The following is a 21,036-nucleotide window of genomic DNA, read 5'->3' as shown; positions in this document are numbered from 1 at the left end:
TTGTTGTTGCCGTTGCCCTTTCGTGTCCTGGCGTCGCAACCAAGGCACAATAAATAATGACACGTTTGCGCTTAGTAAATTATCTGTTTCCTTAACCACTATAAATCACGCGTAATCTTCACCGCATTGCATAATTGTATTGCAGTGAAGCCATTACCGGGGTGTTCTGTAAACCGTTGGAGCTAAAACCACGCCAGCTTCCCAAAGGACTATCACGTGGAGGGCGAGTCCTCATTGATGGGGCGAGAGGTGGTGCAGCCTTTGAAGAAGGCTCACTCGCCAAATGACGAACACGTGCAAGTCGCCGCGGTACGCAACACAACTTGGGTACCGTCAGCACGACATGCGGGACGTGAAATAAGGGCGCCTTTCTTACAATGAAGCATCTCGTTCGCGAATGTCGTGGTCTCGAGGCTGCTCGGGAACTCTGCCATGTTAATCTGTCCTCGTAGGGAGCACTCGATTTCACCGCCTCCACCACCAATCTTTGTCGTCGGCGTCGCCGTGATGTTCTGCATAATGTTCAAGGGCGAAAACACCGTCGCCGCGCATCGTACGCTGCATGTGTGACCAAAAGCACGCGAGGGAAGCCGACGATCGCCACTCAATATGGCGCGCGCGAAGGAAGAAAGCGGAGAGGAGAGCATAAAGCCCCTTAAACTTCGTAAAGTAGTGCCACGCTTTGAAGAATGCCACCTCCTGCTCGCGCCCTCTGGCCGACGCCCCGTCACTATTGGCCTAATAGCATCACGTGGGCCTTTGCGCCGTGCATCAGCGCCATTTTTGCTCGAGAAGCGTCTACGGAGTGGCGAGGAGCGCGTGTTAGCGCCGTTGCTACACTCGAGCAGTGTAGGCGGCGTCACGGTCGAGGAGGGCGCGTGAAATAGAGGAGAAACAAGGATGAGTCAAGGCGGAGGAGGAGAGTGTCGCTACTTTACGAAGTTCAAAGGGGCACTCAACCACTATTTATCGAAGTGGAGAAAGACATTTGAAGTGAAGATGGGCTATTTCAGAACCACTTTGCCGCAAAAAAGTACTTCAATGCGTTCAGCAGAAGCGGAGTTATCAGCAATCAAACACGGCCTCGGCTGTGCTCTCCTTCCTCCTCCAACGCCTTGCACTGCAAGGGCTACGGCGGAGACGTCACCGTGGCGCGCAGTTAAAATTTCCGATTTCGTGCCTATGCAGCGCTAAACGTAAGCCAAACGCGGCTGTCCTGAGAGAGCCGCAGTGCGCTTAGCCGCTGGACTCGTGGCGGCACATCGCGGCGGCCGCGGTGCGGTGTGGAGCGACCAATAGCAGCCGCGTATTGGAGTGTGCTTTATGACGAAATAAAGCAGACAGAAAAGAGCGAGGATCATGAGGTTTTTGAAACGAGAGCGTTTGAGAGAAAGGTGACTTCGCGCTCCGCTTGCGAGCTCCACGGATCACGTACGACAGCAGAACTTGGCTGATAAGTTGACAACAGCGTATGCTACCCGCGGACTATGTTACTTCACCAAGCCCGAGGGGTGGTTCAGGGCCCCTTTAAGGGGCATTAGGAGAGCAAACGCGCCGTCTTTTAACGCGATAGCGTTAAGGAGCTCGTGTCGCAGAAAAGCCGGTGTCGTCGGCGTCGGTGTCGGCGTCGGGTGTCGGCGTCGGCGTTTTGCGGCGTTGACCGTGAGCGATAAATCACGGCAGGCACTCCATAAATAAAAAGCAACTTCCAAGATGGGCTGGGTGGGAATCGAACCAGGGTCTCCGGAGTGTGAGACGGAGACGCTACCACTCAGCCACGATTTTTTTTTATTTATTGCCTGTTTTGTATTTCGATATCAAAGAACAAATGAAATTTAAAAAACAAGACAAATTTGCAAGTTTTCAGCACCAAGTGTCAGCCTTATAGGGCTGACTATTTTAGAATTCTTTGAGCGCGGTCAAGGGTTCCACCCTTGACAGCCACGCAGGTACACAATCTTGTGCTTTCTGAATTTCCACAAATCTCGACATGCATTCTCGGAAAAGCATTCGTGCAGGCCGAGCATCCGGATCGCAGTGATACCCCGCCATACGGGCGCGCCATAGACAGTGAAGGCCAACTAGCATAATAAGGTCGAATGGCAGTCCGTCATCGTTTTCTATAGATAAATATCTAATACCCTGTGGATCTAAAGGAAAGTCCTTTTTGATAGTCCTCTGAAGTACATCCCAAAAGAAGACACCCGCCCAACAATCTAGAAATACATGATCTATAGTTTCTGGTTTCTTACAGATCAAGCAATCCGAGCCCCAGGGTAAGAAAAACCCACGATCTTCTAAAAAGGTTTTGACATTCAACGTACCCGTGTGAACCTTAAAAAAGAAAGACTTGGTCTCTGGCGTTACTTGCATTCTTTTCACCCGCTTAAGCACGTCTTGCCCTTGACCTCCACTGTATATGGCCCTGTACATTGGCACAGGGAGAACTACATCGCATACATCTTTGTACAATGTTTTACGTTTCACTGAAAAAAGGTACTCATTTGAAAATCTAACGGACAGAAACCGTACACTTAAAATAACTTCTTTAAGAAATCCACAAACAGGACCGCTCATATTGTCTGTGCAGACTACATAGCCAGGTAACGCGCTCCTTAGCCTCACTTGACACACCGTGCGCAAGAAAGGATCGCTTATGTCGCGGAAAAATAAAAACCGGTTTACTACCTGTCGTATTTCGATGCTTCCAGAAGGTACAAACGCGCCTCTAGTGAATGCGGTGTTGCCTTCGAAACGAGCCGTGGAAAGTTATACTGTGGTGTATATTGGTAATTATGAACATGTAACTTACAGAAGTCGCAATTACACGAGTAGCGAAGTGCGTTTCGCTGCATTTCTTCTGCGCTTTCTGCACACGGAGAGCCATCTTGCGGCAAACACAGAAGACCCCCTCCTCTCCATGTACGGCGCTGCCCCGACAGATGGCGCGCCACGCGCGCATTGGAGCTGTCGCGTTTCGGACTCTCTCCCCTGACAACGCTTCGCCTTGCTCCCTCTGTAGAATCAAGCATCCTTCCTTTCTTTAGATCACTATCTCTCTATCTCTCTGCCCATGCCGATCACGGCGTTTGGCTGGCGTGCATCATTTCCCCCTCCGGGATACCGAGTTCTTTGGTTCGCTCCGCTTGCTCAGGCGCACGTTTCGTTGCTGCGCCGAACGCCGCGTTGCTCGACCATATGGCTCGACGCTCACCGCGTCTGATGCGGGGCGCCTCGTAAGTGATGGCTACCCTGTAGCCCATTGTCTTACACCCATTGGCGGGTCGACGGGAACGCTATCGCGTTCCACTCTTGAAGGCGAAGCTTAAGCGTCCTCCAATTTTCGTCGCGCGAATGGCCATGGGGGAATAGGAGGGAGGGAGGGGGCGGCGTGGTGCTCCGCCAGGTACTGCGCATTTCGCGACCAGGCGAAGGGGCACTGACGATCGCGGCTAAATCTCGCGCGCCTGTATGGAGGACGCCATGTGTGAAGGAAAGCGGGAGGGGAGGGAGGGTGGAGACGGCTTCGGCTCCGCCAACAAGTGCGTACTTTGCAAGGCCGCGCGCGGTCGCCGTATCTTGAAGGGTATCTGCAGATAGCTCATACCTTTGTGCGTGCTTTGTTCTCGCCGCTCTTGCTTTGAAGCGATAGACCGCACGAATGTCACTTCGGTTGCTGCCGCTTCCGCGCGTGTTCATACCGGCGTTTTGACAGCGAGTGTCCGCGCACATTGAGTGTGATGTGTTCATATTAGCTTGCGCGCGATGACATCATGCTTGTTAATTCATTTAAGAAGCGAATGTTTCCAAGTTTACACGGCCGATAAAACTACTATCCTTACTTACTTCGTATAGCTGTCTACTAATTTGCTGTCGCAATCGATGCTTCACCTTTCAGCCGTAACTGCGACTTTCTTAAAATACTTACCGCTATTACTCTCTTGATTTGATCTTGGTAATTGCTTCTTCAAAATTCTCGATAATTTGCGGTTCATTTGTATATAGCATCTTTACTTCCACGTTGCCCTGTTAGATTGATCTGATGCGAGGTGATCAACTTGATGTTACGTCGAATTACAACCACCTACAATATTGCTGAATGGCAACAGAAGCGGGAGCCTTTGTCAGGTCTTGTAGCATTTTGCTTACTGCTACAGTTTCTGTGAAAGTAACAAAGCTTCAAACAATAGGTGAGCCTCAAATACGCTGCTGCGCTGAGCCCATAGTTCCTATAGGAGCAAGATGTCGTACAGAATCGCTGACCGGAGCCTGAGACTCGAGATATGTTGCGCGGGATGCGAATAAAGAGCACGCCTGCGTTATAATCTTGCCCATGTCTTTTTTCTAACCCAGCACATGAGTTCCGCCACGGATGCTTGCACCCAGCTCCTTGTTTAGTGAAACACCGGAAAAGCTGAGATCGTTTTTCTTAGTTACCTCACCCCTCTTTTGCAATGCTGGCGAGGCCCTCGCTTGTGCAAGGAGCAAGAGAGAAGACGACTACAGCTGGCGTTCTCTTCTTTCTTTCTTTCTTTGTATCGTTCTTTCTTTTTGCAAATAAAGTTTATTCCTCTTCGTCTTCCTTTTCATCCAGCTTTCCTCTCAAAGCTATGAAACGAGGCTCCAAACACGTCGCCCAGAATGTTTCCATCTCACTTGCAATTGTAAGCGCACATGAGTTAATGCATGTTCAACCTAGTTTAACACGATCATTGCCAAGCACGTTTTGTCCGTTGATTGTTCCGTCATGCCTCGTGCTGCTTCAATTACGCCCGAAAAAGTAAGCGCAGATTTACCCCGAGTAGGATCAAAAGTACCTGTCTGAACAACATCAGCATCAAAGACATGTGCCAGCACACCTATCCGTGTATCCGCATTTGATGACACCTGTTTGTGACTGCTAGCAGTTTTAATTATCTCCTCGTCTTACCTAATGGTCTGCAGCCCACCCTCATGTGCAGAGGCCCCTCAGCCGCCGTTCTTCAAAGGAAGACAAGCACGCATACGTACGTATCAGTGTGGTCGAGTAAATACATGTTGGGATGCCGCAGCATCAGCGTAAACTATAAATGTTCATCTTGGGACACGCACTGGAACACGCACTGCATTGGCAGTGTGTTAAAATTTAGTATTCCTTTCGCGTAAGGAATTTTATTCGCGAAATTGTCGAGCAAAATGCTCTAGAAAGATCACATGTTGTGCCATACAAGATTAGCCACAACCTTAACAAGGTGCCGTGGGGAACAGGTACGCGGTAGCTGTACCTTTCTTTTATTTCCATCCCAAGACAAACTTGCCTGCCTCTGCCCCAGTGTCATGGGATTCGCTATGCAAGGGTGCGCAGTGAAGCACGTCAACCGCTATGCGGAGTGTTCCACAGGAGAGGTATATCAAATTCCACTAAGCTGTGGTAGAATCAGTGTCAGGCAAAATGGCCGTTGCGTCAACGACCAAATGAAAGGACACGGAAACAGTTTGGAGAAGGATATGGGCCCGCACCTTTCAGCGCATTGCCGATCTTGCCTCTGTGAACCGCGGTTTTCTGATGAGAGGATCCTGGGCAAAATCAAACATAAAACTTCGCGAAAGCTGTTAGAATGCTTTTTTTCACATTCGTATCAGTGGTCAAGAATAAGCCAGCCAAACCTCAAATTTCTTTATATGACGTCGAAATGCGAACGATAAGTTCTTGTCGTTGATGGCGTCTTCTGTGCTCTGTCACCCCTCGTGATCGGACGTTTGCATTGCAAATACGTGGCACGTCTTGCAACGAAATAAACAATTGTGAGTGTAGCACCGACCTTTGTGTCTTCTCTGTCATTTCACTGGTTTTTCCTTTTCTGTATTTTCGCGCTAGAAACATAAAACTGTAAAGACCAAAGCTTCCAAGAACTTATCCTGCATAAGAAGTCAATCTTTTCTGCACGACGGAGAAGCATCGTGGTGAAAGTAACGTAAGTGGCATACAGACTGCGAACTGCGGTACAACAACAACAATAATAATAATAATAATATTAATAATAATAATAATAATAATAATAATAATAATAATAATAATAATAATAATGGCGTGAGAACATTTGCGGAACAAGCAATGCCTACGAAACCAATTAACATTGGTAACAAGTGCTACTCGGCGCTTAGTTGCGGTGTTTGAAACAGGACCGAAATAAAGAACAGGCCACCCCTCCTCCCTTTCAGTCCCCCATCTCTAGAGTTATGCCTGTTTCACATGCTGCGACTGCAACGACGAAAATCGGTGCTGTCGCACGCGTCGCAATGCGATTTTTAGAGGGCTCATTTCACATGATTGCGATTTCAACAATGCGACTGGTGCGACGCCCAGGGTTGCTTACTGCCAGGTTTCGTGACACACGGTGCATAATTCTTTTATTTTAGTGAATAAAACGTTTACACTATAATATTATTGACTTCTCTTGATTAGAAGCAAATAATATGTGCGTTTACTAATTTAAGAACGTTAGTTAAGATTTGTCTTGGGGTGCGCGACGGCGGTTTTGTTAGTTCAGTGCGACATCGCGCACGTAAACAGCTGTTCGCAGGTGGTTCAGCCAGCGATTCTTTATTCTATGGTTCAGCGTTGTGTGTTGTCTTATCTACATTCTATGACCGTTTCGTTCTGCCTGCGCTTCAACAGTCTACAAGATGACCTATCGACAAGTTCATATAGCTACCCTCACCGTATATGCAGTATTCGGAATTCGGCTGCCATGAAGTTGTCGTGTCAGCCCAACAAGATCCTCGCGCTACCCGTGCTCGGCGTCAGCTTCTGGAGAAAGGATGCGTGTATATTGCCTGTCATTGCGCATATGTGGTGCCTGCTCCTAGCCATATTCTTACGCCAAACGCAACAAGAAGCACCAACCCCAACGCCCGCGTGTGCCCCTGAACGAAGCCTCAAACTATCAGTGTGATTAGGACGTGGAATGAAAACTGTGTTGTGAAATCCAACCTTAGCGCTAGCCTGGTTCGTCCATCGCCGTGCTTGCGCTGCGAATATATATATATGGGAGCCTTCTCTAAATATTTCTAAAGGCGCAAAAGCCGACGCATTAAATGTTTCGAGCAGTTACCGTCGCTTTTGTAGAAACCTGTACGTTGTAATATAGCATTCTAAAAGACACGCTTCTCGTCCACTTTGTTGTCCCGAGTCTCGCGCTGGTAGTATACTCGGAACTTCTAACAAGAAGACCATATCAATACGCGCTATTCATAATGCAGGATCGTAGGCCCACGGCAGGCGCACTTGCTGTAGAATTTTTCAGCTTTCTGCTGAGCCTCGCACGCCTCTCACGGTTAGCCTGTTTTGTGGAAATAAATATTATTATTATATTATTAATGTTATTAGATATTATAGTTTCTTCACTGTAATTTATAGCAATCATCCAGATTTCTTAAGCTAGTCATGCATTTAACCTGTATTAGGTCAACATTGTTATGACATGCTTATGGGAGTCATTTCAAACTAGATTGCTTAGCCAGAGAAAGTACAAGTGCAAGCTTCAATGTTTATTCCAATTTCGTATTCCTAAACAGATTATATTGGCAGAATTTTATGCCTGCTTGCATTTCCTGCAATTCAATGTTCAGAGCTGTAAAAACTGATTCCTTTTCTTGCTGCCGAAAGGCTGCTCCAATGTCGATAGCAAGCTATAATTATTCATTTCGAAAGTGTTAAGCAATGACTATATGTCTAAGCATATCAATGCGTTTTTGTTCCACGAACACAATAAAGTTTTCTCTCCCTCTCATTGACAGCCATGGAATGAAACCATTCACTTTCATAAGTATCAGGATGCAAACATTCTGGAGATTGTCCTGAGCATTTGTCTGCATCCTATAGTGTGCATGTTTGTATTAAGTTCTCGTGTTACAATCGCAGTGATCTACACATATTGTTATATTGCAACAAACTAATTTATTTCACTTTGTTTTCAAATCTACCATGTGGCCATGCAGTAATACCATGGCCCATGCATTAATAAGCAAAAAAGAAAACTGCAGATTCAGTGTAGGTGTTGGAATCTATGCAAAGTGAGGTTTCTGTCAAGTGGTCAATTAAATGCTGTTAAAGTAACTGCGATATATACAATTTGTCTTATTTTCAACAATCCAACATGTCATCTTTTGCAAGGTTTGCTTATGCACCGCATAGGTCACAACCTTTATGTCATGTAATCTTTATGCATTACACTGTTCACAAACCATACCGAAACGCAAATGGCAGTTAATGTAGATGCACGCTGCGAGACATCAACACAGTGACGTTTGTTGAGCATAATAATAATAATATTTGGGGTTTTACGTGCCAAAACCACTTTCTGATTATGAGGCACGCCGTAGTGGGGGACTCCGAAAATTTTGACCACCTGGGGTTCTTTAACGTGCACCTAAATCTACGTACACGGGTGTTTTCGCATTTCGCCCCCATCGAAATGCGGCCGCCGTGGCCGGGATTCGATCCCGCGACCTCGTGCTCAGCAGCCTAACACCATAGCCACTGAGCAACCACGGCGGGTGACGTTTGTTGAGCAAGGAATGGTGCGAGGTGTATGCAGATGAATGAATGACGTGCTTATGTACTTATTTATATACCTCGCAGGCTGCAAGGTTGGAGTATTATGCAAGGGGGAATAAGAAAGTTGTTACATAAGGAAGAAGGGCACAACATTAAGAAAAAAACCAGCAAAAAAAGCAGTACCAATACATTGCACCAACTAGCCCAACGTGTTTTACTGGCACAACATTATACAATACTTGACAAACAATAACAGAAAAAGTTACTGCCCATGCACCCTGTACAGACTGTAAACCAGCGAAGCTGAAATGTGCAGCCCCAGTGTTTATCACTGGGTTAATTCCAATGGTTTATTCAAGTCTTTCTATATTATTGGTTATGTCTGTGTTTCTTAATGAGGTTATGCACATGTTTGGCTTGGGTTTATCACATTGTTTATTTGGAATGCCACACATTGCACTTTGCAAGATCACCATCATAAAAAGTGCAATGAGTGGTTCATTGTGTTAATCCAGCGGGTGCATCAAAGTCTTTCTGAATTCTGTTATGCACTTGTGTTTTGTAATGCGTTAATCATAATGTTTATGACTCAGTTATGCACTGTAGTTACGAAGTGACACACCGGGGCTGCACATTTCATTTAATTAAATACAGGGACACATTTTCGAACCTATTGGGAAGTCTGAAAGAGACTGCTGCACGCGTGCTCTGCTGCTAGAGAGAAACGACGTCACTATCGGTCTAGCCAATGGCCCACCACACCTTTGCTGTGAGATAATAATGACATCATGATCTTGTCTTAACCCCATCCCCCTCTGTGTCCCTTCCCTGCAATAATACGCAGATAAATGTATGTTTGAAATGCATAAGCATTTCTATGTCTACCCAACAATAAATGTCTCCGTCCATCATGCAAGACGAATGCAATGGCTCACACCCCCTTAAACAATGGCTCATACGCCTACACTAGGGTTTTTGGGATTGGACCATGAGTGTTTCACATAGGCATATACAGCTTCACTGTAAAAAGAATGAACACCTTTCTGCTAGAGACCGAGACAGTCATGAGGTGTATTAACAAATGAAAGTTTATTTAACATGCCGAGTAAATGCTGTTTGATAAGCAATAAATCGAATTTACACAAAAAGCAGAAGCAAGATCTGATGTGTGTCAATACAGATCCCAACAGGAAACTCATCCATCTCTGAAAGTGTAATAGCGACCATGCTGACACAAGATTCTCCCAGTGTATTTGCATCTACAGCATCCATAATTTCTCTAGGCAGCCGATCTCCACAGAATGCTAGCTTCTTCCTCTACGATGCACTCTCCACATCTGAATGTGCATTGTAGAGGAAGAAGCTAGCATTCTGTGCAGATCGGCTGCCTAGAGAAGTTACGGCAGCTGTAGATCTAAAAATGCTGGGTTAATCTTGTCAGCACAGCCTCCGTTAGAAATGGATGCATTTCCTGTCAGGAAACGCACATGAATTTTTGCTTCTCCTTTTTGTGTATGTTCAGTCTATTGCTTGTCAGCGAGCATTTACTCGGTGTGTACATTAAACTTTTCGTTGTTAAATCATATCGGTTTTCTTGTTTGTCCTATGTGTTCTCTGGTGCCATTTGCAGCCAGGCTATTCGTTTTTTTTTTAGACTGCAACAAGTCACTTTAATGGCCCTCATGATACCTTACAAAATTTTTTATTTGGCCAATGTAGCAAGAATGTACAGTGTGAAGCAGTAAGAACAGGGTATGCTAACTTCTAATTAAAAGGTCTATTGTGAAAATGCAGTGATCTATAAAGGTTACCACGAAGTAGTACAGCAATAAAACCTGATAAAGACTAGTGCTTGATGAAACCAAACATAAAAGCAGGAAAGGGAGAAAATACATATAGATATACAAGTCCAGGGAAAAAAACATTGTGATCACCAAGTGTGCATGTGGCTACCTTCCAGGAAACTCATTTTTTTCCCAATGGCATGGAACTGGAAGAATGTGCTTGCATAAGCAAGCGGTCAGTCTGTCTATTGGAATAACAACAGTGTTTCCTGAAAGGTGCTGGCAGGCAGGATTGGCAATTGCAATGATTTTTTCCTGCACTTGGAATTTTTCTCTATTTTCTTTCTGTAGCATTTTTATTTATGTTTGGCTGCATCAAGCACCAATTTTTATCTATCCTTCAAAGATGTCTTTCTTTTTGTGAGGAAAACTCGGGGAAGGCAGGAGATGGAAACTCAAGATGATGAGCAACATGAGAACAAGGTGAAAGTAGGAGCCAACGTTTCCACACGTGGACCTTGAAGAAGACAAGTCCACTTGTCGAAATGTTGGCTCCTGCTTTCACCTTGTTCTCGTCCTGCTCATCGTCCTTTTTTTTCTGGTAATTTATATGACTCGCCACATTTTTACAAATGAACCTCAGTTGAAAGTTAGTCCTCATCCATATCTAGTGTCATCCTGTTGATACTGCTTCACGCTATGCACTCTTGCAACATTTGTGTGTGCGCGCGCACACAGGCATGGATTTGGATGTGAAATCGGGCCCTGGGGCAGAGGTATCATTCTTCTGTGCAGCCTCGTGAATTCATTAACTATATTGCAACAGAAATGTGATGGACAGGAACGAAATGAACACACAGAGCGCTTCGTTCTTGTCTGTTGTCTATCTGTTGCACTTTAGTTAATAATGAATACACACAAACTCATCTAGTTTTCAGTTATGTCGGGCTTATAAGCCTGCTTGTGTCCTGGAATATCTGCATGGCTACGTATCCTGTAATTTAATTTCTGGCCATGTGCTTGCAAGTCGCGTGTCAATCACCTGATTTTCCTGACAATCTTGTGTGATGTGCAGGCACAGACAGTTTCTGGTGAATCCATGCAGGGTGTTGTGCAGGGTGTAATCTGCACTACAAGTGCTGCTTTGATTGCTTTCAGTTCAGCTTTTCTAGGTATAGGATGACTTGGAATGGTACTCACTTATATGGGGTTTAGTTTATGTAGTGTCATACTACTGTTACACTGCTATTGCCAGATCAGTGTACTATATGTGCCTTATGTTTGCTTGCATCTTCATGATTAGCAACCTCCTCTGTGTGTTTTGCAGTTGCATATAGTCTTCTGGCCTAATTGTTTGCCCCCATATTCCACGGTATGGGCCTGTTGTGTTTCAAGTTCAGGTACTCCCGACGTTGTGTTTCTGAAGGGAGAGGTAGTTGTCTTTGCATCTCATATGCTAGCTGGCATAGTATCTCGGGACGAGGTTCTGAGCTCTTGAGACAAAGAATTTGTGCTGCAGGCTGCAACTCTACTCCGTCTAGGTGCTTGTTCGTTACTTTCTCATAGAGGTCTTCAAGCATGGTACAGCTGGAAAGACCTGTTATTACTACCCGATGCCTGTATTCAATTAGTTGTCTTTTTGTGTACTGCTGGTAATTCATACCGTACGATACCTTGGACACAAGCACAGCATCTGCGATTTTCTATAGTATCCACTCGTCCACCCCCATTATTTCGAGATTATTCTTTTCACCAGATGTGGAAGTTGCGTCCAGGCACTGCATAATTGTTTCACCCACGTGCTGGCTCTGCCGTCATGGGCTTACACTAGCTGAGGATTTGTGGATGTTGACTTGCGGGCATATTTGTCCAGCTATGAGGATCACAATGTGCAATCTGGGGTAGTTCTTGATTCTAGTCTTTTTTTTTCCGACGTTGATATGAGCCGACTTATCAGAAAGCGAGAGGCCAGACTGGCCAAGAAAGTCTGCAGTGTTGTCGAGGGCTTGTTGCATCATTCTTGATTTCTGTATAAGGTAGCTTTCCCATGGACTGTAATACACCATAGGCTGTAGAGTTTCTTGTAGTATGCCCGTGTTGTTGGTGCATGTGGGTCAAATGTACCTCCAACTCTCACCTGGAATTTTCTGTCTTTCAGAAAGTTACTGTTTAAGTGCTCTACCAGAAATGCTTTTGCTCATCGTTCCTCTTATTAGAGCAGCATGAGGTACTGCTGTTAAAAGCCTTTTCACTCTCTTCATTCTTTCATAAGCGGTATTACACAATGTCCTGCAATAAAGTTTCTGCTGCTTATGGCCCACTCATATCTGCCAGAAGGGACAACTCTTGAAAAAGGTTTTCTTTGTGCTATGTGTGCGACGTAGTATAAGCATTCATGCCTTTTGTACATCTGTAGAACCAGCTTCCTGACAGAGTACTTGCTATACCTGATCATGCTTATTTGTGCAGTGCTGTTGAACAATACATATCGATGCAATGAATATTTACACTTTCGAATTATCACGAAAGATGGTTGTTTTACAATTCTGCCCTTTGCTTTCTATTGGTGTTAGATTTTGCATAAGCATGCCCCCCTATGCAATAGTATTTTGTAGTGTAAGGGTTCAATAAAAGGTGATGAACTAAATCTAAGTGCAAGAGCTTTTTTTCTCACCTACGACTCCCATCGAAATGCGACTTCCATGGCTGGCAAATCAACCCCTCGCCTTGTGTTAGAATGCTATAGCAGAATGCTATAGCCACAGTGGCAGGTGAACAAATTGAAGAACAATATTTCTGTCTATAATTTTTTTTCTTGCCTGTATGTAAGTAAAGTTTGGTATAAGTTTGTCATTGCAAAAAAGCCCAGTTTATGGTCTTTTATTGAATAAGCCACATATTGTGTATAGTTGAAATGCAGAAATTTGTTCTGAAATCCTCGGGTGATATATGTTCTTGCAAGTAGCATGGTATTTCATTACTTATAAAGATAATAATCGCAGCGGATATCGTTATATGGATTTACACACTAATATATGTGATCACAAACTTATTAGAAACTTACTAGAAACATGTAAGGCATGAATGTTTCTGCACACTTGATCCGCTGTGAATGTGCAAGAACTGCTTGTACTGGCTGACTTCACTGCACAGTTATGATTTACTTTTCTTCAGCGTGTCGTTTTATACTGTTTTATCCCCACAAGAACAGGCCGTTTGCCTGCTTTTCGCATTGTTGCACGAGTTCTACATAATTGTGCTGGAGGGTACGTTGTCACTTTGCCAATATAGCAAGCAATTTAATTAATCTGCTAGCTGTACAGTTAATTACCTTGCAGAGCAAGTGTTCATACAGATGCAGTAAGGATACAAAGTCCGCAACATAGTCTATGTTTACTGGTTTCTGTGCAAGAAAAAAAAAGATCTCCAGAGAAGAGGTGCAACTTAACGTGCATGTAATATTTTATTCAAGCCACGGATTTAATGCTACCGTAGCAAATTCATTACGATAGCCTACACTTTTGCTCTGTCATATTTAATAAGAGGCAAGATAAGCTTTGAAGATGCATCGGGAAATTCATGCTTGAAAACCGACAAGAAAATGCAACTGAACGGTACCGCGTTCAGCACAACGTAGAAACTTCGGGTACTTTGCTGTCTTGTCATTTGCCCTTGCCGAGGTTGAAATAATTCAAGCTGCTCCGTAAGCGCGATTTTTGCATGCTACTCAACAAAAGAAAATTGTGACGACCTCGTCGTCTGCTGGGGATCGAACACCTCCTAGGACTGACAACTCGCAAAGGCGCACGAAGCAAACGTGAAAATGCACTTCATTTGCTGTGTAGCGTGTCAACAAACGCATAGTAATAGGAGAATGCAATCTGTACAAGTTTTTTATTCTCCCTTAATTCGCGCACGTACCTAATTCGACGATCCACGTCTCCGCGATTGCACTTGTCGTGCGAGACTCCATCAAAACAAACCGGCGAAATAGCTCCGTTGACAGCTCTCCACGCAATTTCGACGGAAAATCGCAGCGATCGGTGCGACGGTGCGACTGTGCGACCAACCGGTTGGTCGCAGCCGAAAATCGGGGGGTCGGCACTGCGACTGCGATTTTCATCGCAAACGACGGAAATCGCACTTCCGGTGCGACGAAAATCGCATCATGTGAAACAGGCTTTACACAGACAGAGACCAGTCGCGTATGAAAGCTCTCTACAGAGGTCATAGATGTTGATATAGTGCCGCCAGCTGGCGACTGCCTAGGAAACCATCATGCGCTTCGCATGGCCCAACTAAAGTACGCGCGCGCGCTCTGGGGAGAGCGTGCGCGTACTCAACACACCCCAGTCCCACACGTTCAAAGGCCCCCGAGACTTTCAGCGTTGGGAAACCTGTATTGATTTTTAATCTTGGAGGCCGTTTACTAGGAGATGAGTAATACTCTGTATCTCTGAGGCAATGTCGTTATTTTGGCGCTTCCATGCCGACGCGATTTTTTCTTCTTTTTTGTCGATGAAAGACAGGTTTCTGCATAGCGGCGCCGTCTGGCGCCACCTTGAAGAGACGTTAGAACGGGCGCATTATTTGAATCGGTGTGGGAAGTTACGCTATCATGGCCTTCTTAAGAACGTAGACTTAATTTCTCTCTGCGTAAACTTCAGCAACACTGAGCCGCTCTGTTCCCATTTACCGCGTTCAAACAGCATTTGGCTAGATTGAAGAACAGCTGATGACGCATTACTACGATTCATTTTCAGCTATCGTGTGGCGAGCCCGACTTTCCATTTTCTTTCTGGCGTCAAACATTATTGCAGTAAAGCAGAAGAGCGTTGAAAAAAAAAAAGTCCATACTGATAGCCGCTTGGCTTAGATGGACGAATACAAAGCAGAATGCGTCCACCGCAGGCAGTAGTATAGTCTATCAGGAAAACAACAATAATTGATATCAAAACATATACTCAAGAACAATAACGCGAGTAAGGAGATATTTAAGAAACTTGCTGTTTGTTAGGAATGAAGAGTTCACAACTAAACTTGAAGCTGCTTTACGAGCTTCATTTTATGAGGTAATACCTACGGCCCAGTTTAGAACCCCCAAATTCGAATACAGTCGGTACCCCTCGCCATAACGGAATCGTACTGTACGAAATATCGATCTATTTGCAACTCTATGGAGTTTTGAACGCAGTGCACGCTTTTTAAGCCGGATTATTTGAATTTCAGTGGGCGACGGACTTTGCTTAATATGAAGAAAGTGGGAAGTTGTAAATCTGCATACGATTGCTCGGTGCAGTATACACAGTACCACTCTTTACGTTTCTTTAATTCGTAGCAACCTGGAGACAGAAGGTAATTTTTCAATAGATTTCCTCAATAAATTTTCTTCACTCGATCTCTCAATAAAACTTCGTTTTACATAGATTACAGAATTGGTGTGAGATCTGTTTAATTATTTTTTATTTATTAACTGCGCGCGGCCTGATGAACTCGCGTAAGATTTCCATGCAGCTTAGCAGCAGCGTCGACGTTTGTTACAAAACAAATTAATGCTGTTCTCCTGTAATTATTCTCCCGTTATGCAAATGAACTTGAACCGGTTTGAACCAGTTTGAACCATTATTTTTTTTCGCTGCGGAATTCAACCGGAACTGAACTGTCTTCGCTGAAAGGAACAAAAACTGGAACGATAAAGCTTTCGGTTCGACACTCTTACGTACGGCCAAGCAATTTTGGTGCTTTCGCAGTGTTCAGCAGTCAGATAGAAAAACAAGTCTGTTTCCTGGGCCCATTTCACCCTGCGCCAAGATATTGGAGCCGAAGAGTTACATGAAATGCGAATATCCGCATCGCAAAACGACAATGGTTTTGTGTTTTCGTCATCTTTCTCGAGGCAACTTTTCTTTTCAGTCGAGCATCGGTCTGTTCTTCAACTGTGAAGGGAACGCGAACCTGTTAGTTGTACGAAATTCGCAGTAAAGCGCAGAGGCGAACTTTAGATAGCTTGCGCTGAAATTGTTGGCCATCGCGATAAAGTGCACCGCATGTGTGTTGCAACGCCTGGTTTCACTCTATAGCCGGCGCGGTAATGCGCCTTACGATGCAGACATATCCACGGCAGTTGATCTTTCTTTGAACGAAGTTGTTACATTGGATACATGCGGCGAACACCTTGTGTAAAATCATCTTGAATGTAAAATAGGTAGCAGAGGTTTTCAGGACGGCGAAAGCAGCGGGAAAGCTTCGCCGAAAAGACTCGTCGCGCATGCCAAACTAGGTCGCACGACAAAGTGCGAAGCTCGCTTTTTTTTTTTAGATTCGCCCGCAGATTTAGAACGAAGAAAAAGGCGCGCATAATTCGAGGCGTCGCCAAACGAGAAAGCGCTCTCTCGTTGCGTACTTATGCACGTGCACTTAATCAGGGGCTTTACGTGCACTCGCAGCAGCCGCTGACCGAGCTCATTGCCGCGCCGCAGGTGGCCACGTTAAACGGGCGGGCGAACTGCACAAGTAGCGAATTCTCGGCAAATTCTGGCGAATCGCCGGCGTGACGCGCCCGCCTTCGTCTCGGGCGCTCGAAAACCGGGCTATATATCCTACCCGCGCCTCAATCTGTGAACCTGCGCAGCAGAAACGTTTAGTAAAGCAATGAAGGGGGCTAGTTGGTGAACGTTCGTGGTTCATTGCGCTACGTCCGTCCACGTCCTGTCCTTCCTTAATACCGTGTTTGTAAAACTGACCGCAGTATAACCATGCGCAGAAACGTGCTTGCACTTTTCCGACAGTCCGGCACTGCGTGGGTACACTTCGCCTCCGCAAACAACGGGTCCCGGAATACGTCGTGGATCTTCAGCAGAATCTGGTGCGGGTACGCTGTACGTCACGCCGGAGGTTAGCACAACATAGCGCGACATCTTCAGCCTCGTTACCCACGGTACCTCTCCTATACGTACTAAAGTGATGCGCTAAGCGTCAACCACCCGCCCATCTTCCACAGAAGAGCGCAAACTAATGTCACACCGCAAGAAAATAATCAGGGACAGTGCCGTGCCGGGGACGCTGGAACCTCGGTACATCCTTTATGCCGCACGGTGTACCCATGCCCAGACTTCGCAGCGCCCCCTGATGTTTATTTTAGTCACGAATAGAGCGTTGCTTTGTTTTAATCAAGCGTAGCTTCCATTGCCTCACATGTGGCGTCGTAGTGGTCACACAAAAACACAGTTGCTCCCAGAGCAGAGCACATGCGGGAAAGGGCGGTTTGGGGAGTTTACAGCTGCGCCGGCGCTGGAGCGTGAGTCATTAGCAAGGATTCCGCAACTATATAAAGGCCGAGCCGTTCGGCTTTTTTTTTTTATTGATATGATATAAGGAGATGTTGGCGCAAAATTTAAGGCACCGGCTACTCCTCATCTCTTGAGTGGTTCCATCGTACGTCGTACAGGGTTCAAGGTTACATATCAAATAGTCTTTTCACACAAGCACCAGGACTTATCACGCAACGTTTCCACAGGAAGACTATGACGTAAGGAACATATGGTACATACAATATACAACGTAAATGTCTCCACACTTATGTAGATGAAAGTCTTCGCCGGGGAGAAAAGTATTGCGCGCGCTGCACCGCTTTCGTTTCCGTTCAGTTCAGCCTCGGAAAACGGACGGGACGCCACGTGTTGTGCGTTCCCCCGAGGAACGGGCAGCGTTCGACGAGCGGCGGCGGGAACTCGCCCGTGAAAAGGCTCGCCGTCGGCGCGCCTATCCAGCCGTTCCGCCCGAGCCCTGGAAATCCGACAGGAACGAGAAGATCTCGAGCTGAGGGAGCGGGAGGCCGAAGAAATCCGGCAGCGTTACCTGTGACGAAGGTCAGGTGCACGCAGGACAAGCTTCGCTTACCCCCCCTTTTCCGGTAGGGGAAGGGTTGGTCATTTTATTATAACGTTTAGCAAATTCCCGCGCTGTTGGAGCGGACGTCCCGTCTTGCTACGGCTCTTTCAAAGCTTCTCCACTTTTAACAAAATACCGTTCATAACGAAGTACATTTCCTATGCCCATGAGTTCCTTATAAGGGGGTTTACAGTATTCGTTAAGCGCAATTACGAGTACGGGGGGGGGGGGGGGTAGGAGGGGGTGCCCACCTAGTGGACTGTCCATTTTTGCCGCTGCTGATTGGATGCAGCTGTACGAGAGAGGAGGAGACGAGCGGCCCTACCCAATCAGCAGCGGCCGAAATGGACAGCCCACTAGGTGGATTCTACAGGATACCCCCTCCCCCCCGCTCAGAATAGAAAATAAGCTGCTGACAGGGTATGGCCATGATATGGGGTACCAGGGTTTCCTGAAAGGTTACGGACATGGCTGCACGGAGAACAATTCAGCTCCATAGGAAGGGGGGTGGGGAGTTAGCGAGGTATTCTCGACAGGGAAGCTTTTAGTGATGTTGGTAAGTCGTAAACATATCTATAGAATAAGGGCGTTGTTGGGGTAATCGCCAAGCGTCCTCATTGTGGTTGCGCCGTGGTATTCTGAATAAAATAGACGAAAAGCGCAGAGTCTGGTAGATTGAAGCTACCATCACGTGCACGTATTGTGTTCGTGCTGATAGCTTATGTCCCTTCCGAGTTAAATGAAAACTTAAATAAAACTACGCGGTGTTTACAGGGCTTGTCATCTGCATCCATGGTATGGCTTACGGCGCAGAAAAAAAAAGACACATTAGAAAAAAGATGAAATGTACATAATAAAATGTGCAATATGGATGAAATGTTGTCGGTTCATCTGCATTACTTTTTTTTTCTTTTCGTGCATGTGTTTCCTGTGTTCTTTGCTGTAAGCTACCATGGAATCGCTATTTCGACTTGCTGACGTAAGTACTTTACTGATCTTATCCTCTGAAAAAACACCGAAGTAAACACCTGAAAACGAATGCACAGCTGTCCAAAGCAGAACTGTAAGTAATAGAGAAGAGAAATTATTTTAAAAAGTACTGACGATGCTACACACCTGTATGACGTCTCGATCGCTCGGCAGTGAGTCAACCCACCAAATGGAGCGGCGAAGAGCAATTGAAATATCAAACGACTCGCCATCGCAAGATTGATAGGGGCGAGTCAGAATTCAAAATTCGATCATCACCCAGCCACTCGGTAATTCCAGTTGCGGGACGTGTTTACGTTTTATCTGTTGGAACTATCAAAATGTGTCAAAGTGTGTCACAATATAACTCGGTCTTGTATTTTAGTATATGCAAATTGGTCTCTAGTTTACGTAATATAACTACGCCTACTCAAGCTACACTTCCGTAGCTTTTCGTCTGTGGTTTGTTTCCGAGGCGAAAATAATCTAATATTCATTTTCTATGTGTGGAAAAAGGAAGGAAAAGGAAGGAACTGTATTTACATAAATTTCCATTAAAAAAAAATTAATGCCCACCAATGCTTGCATGTGCGCGTGTTACACATCAGTTTTGCTGAGGTGGTTCTAATAAAACACTAGTAATTCGAATGATCATATTACCTTTTTCTGCCAGAACACTTCTGCTACCTAGACATGTTTCCGACACCTCGACAAGCTTGCGCGTTCTGAAACGTGACGTCACGCCGGAGAGCATGAATCCATACGTTTCAGTGGAGATTACCGACTATGCCTAGCGTCATCCTACGGCTTTTAGAAACCGAACCTTTCAGCAGTACGCTCCCTCTGCGCATTATAGATAACAGATCAGCTGAAATGCTATAGCTTCTTGTCTTTGCGGGCTACTCACCGCGATTAAAAAGAGCTAAGCCTTTTGCTACCTACATGTGATGACCGCTATGCTATATTCCCTGCATCGCGACCACAATCTTCCAAATAAATTCGTAGGCCGTGTCTACATTTTATTTTTCGCGGGCGAATAATTGCTTCGACATGCACGTTGCTTCATGTGTCTCATTTTTGTTTTACGTGCTCAGTAAAAAAAAAAAAAAGAGCCAGCCATCATCAGTGATAGTTCAGAAGTTACCGTTAATTTCTTCTCCCTTATTCAACTCCTTATTTACGAGCACGTCTGCGAAGCTTCAAAGGTATAAGTTAAACAAAGCAATACAGCTTTAACCGCAACTAGGCGTATTCCTGTAGTGTTAACCAACCCGTACGCAATAACGTCATTAAAGTTGTTTGTCGGCGTATTACAGCTTTACTGCTCTTTTACAAGGCCATCAAGGCGTTGTCATAGCGTTTCTTAACGACCACTCAAATATGTCATCAGATGTAAGGCAAATTGCACCCTTACCTTTTATTACGGTGGAAACACTTTTAGGCTGCGTCCTTTCTTCGGGGCCGCTCGAAGAGGCGAAAAAATGCCGCGTGCAGCAAGATATCGCACCATCGCTAAGGAGCACTTTCAAAAGTTGCGTGACGCAAGGTTATGGCTGAATCAGAATTGTATTGGAGAGCCTGTCCGCCCACTTTCGGCGCTTGCGAAACACCAGAACATGAGGCGGCGGTAGCGCTGTTAGCGACATCTCGCGACACTTTATTCGTCAACAAAGTACGTTAGCGATGTTTTTGCATTGTATTATGTGTACCCGACAAAAGAAAGCAAATAGAGCACTATACGGCGTCGATTGTTGCTGCCGTTTGTCTTTACTCAAGCAGCTAAGTAGATTAGATTGGATGTAGCTGTTGGGTCAGCGGGGTATAGGTTGGAAGTGTGCGATTTCTGCTGCTCCT

General features: G+C 45.5%; 1 long non-coding RNA gene across 1 annotated transcript in view; it reads right to left on the bottom strand.

Moving 5' to 3' along the window:
- LOC135897038 (uncharacterized) overlaps positions 1 to 20,802 on the bottom strand; it is a 398,744-nt gene extending 377,942 nt beyond the window's left edge. The window contains exon 1 of the long non-coding RNA XR_011514583.1: positions 20,597 to 20,802. This is a non-coding gene — a long non-coding RNA (uncharacterized lncRNA). The remainder of the gene's footprint in view (positions 1 to 20,596) is intronic.
- Positions 20,803 to 21,036: the final 234 nt, after the last annotated feature.

The sequence above is a fragment of the Dermacentor albipictus genome, chromosome 5, assembly GCF_038994185.2.
Source record: "Dermacentor albipictus isolate Rhodes 1998 colony chromosome 5, USDA_Dalb.pri_finalv2, whole genome shotgun sequence".
Taxonomy (NCBI): Eukaryota; Metazoa; Arthropoda; class Arachnida; order Ixodida; family Ixodidae; genus Dermacentor; species Dermacentor albipictus.
This window is presented reverse-complemented; position numbering and strand designations above follow the sequence as displayed.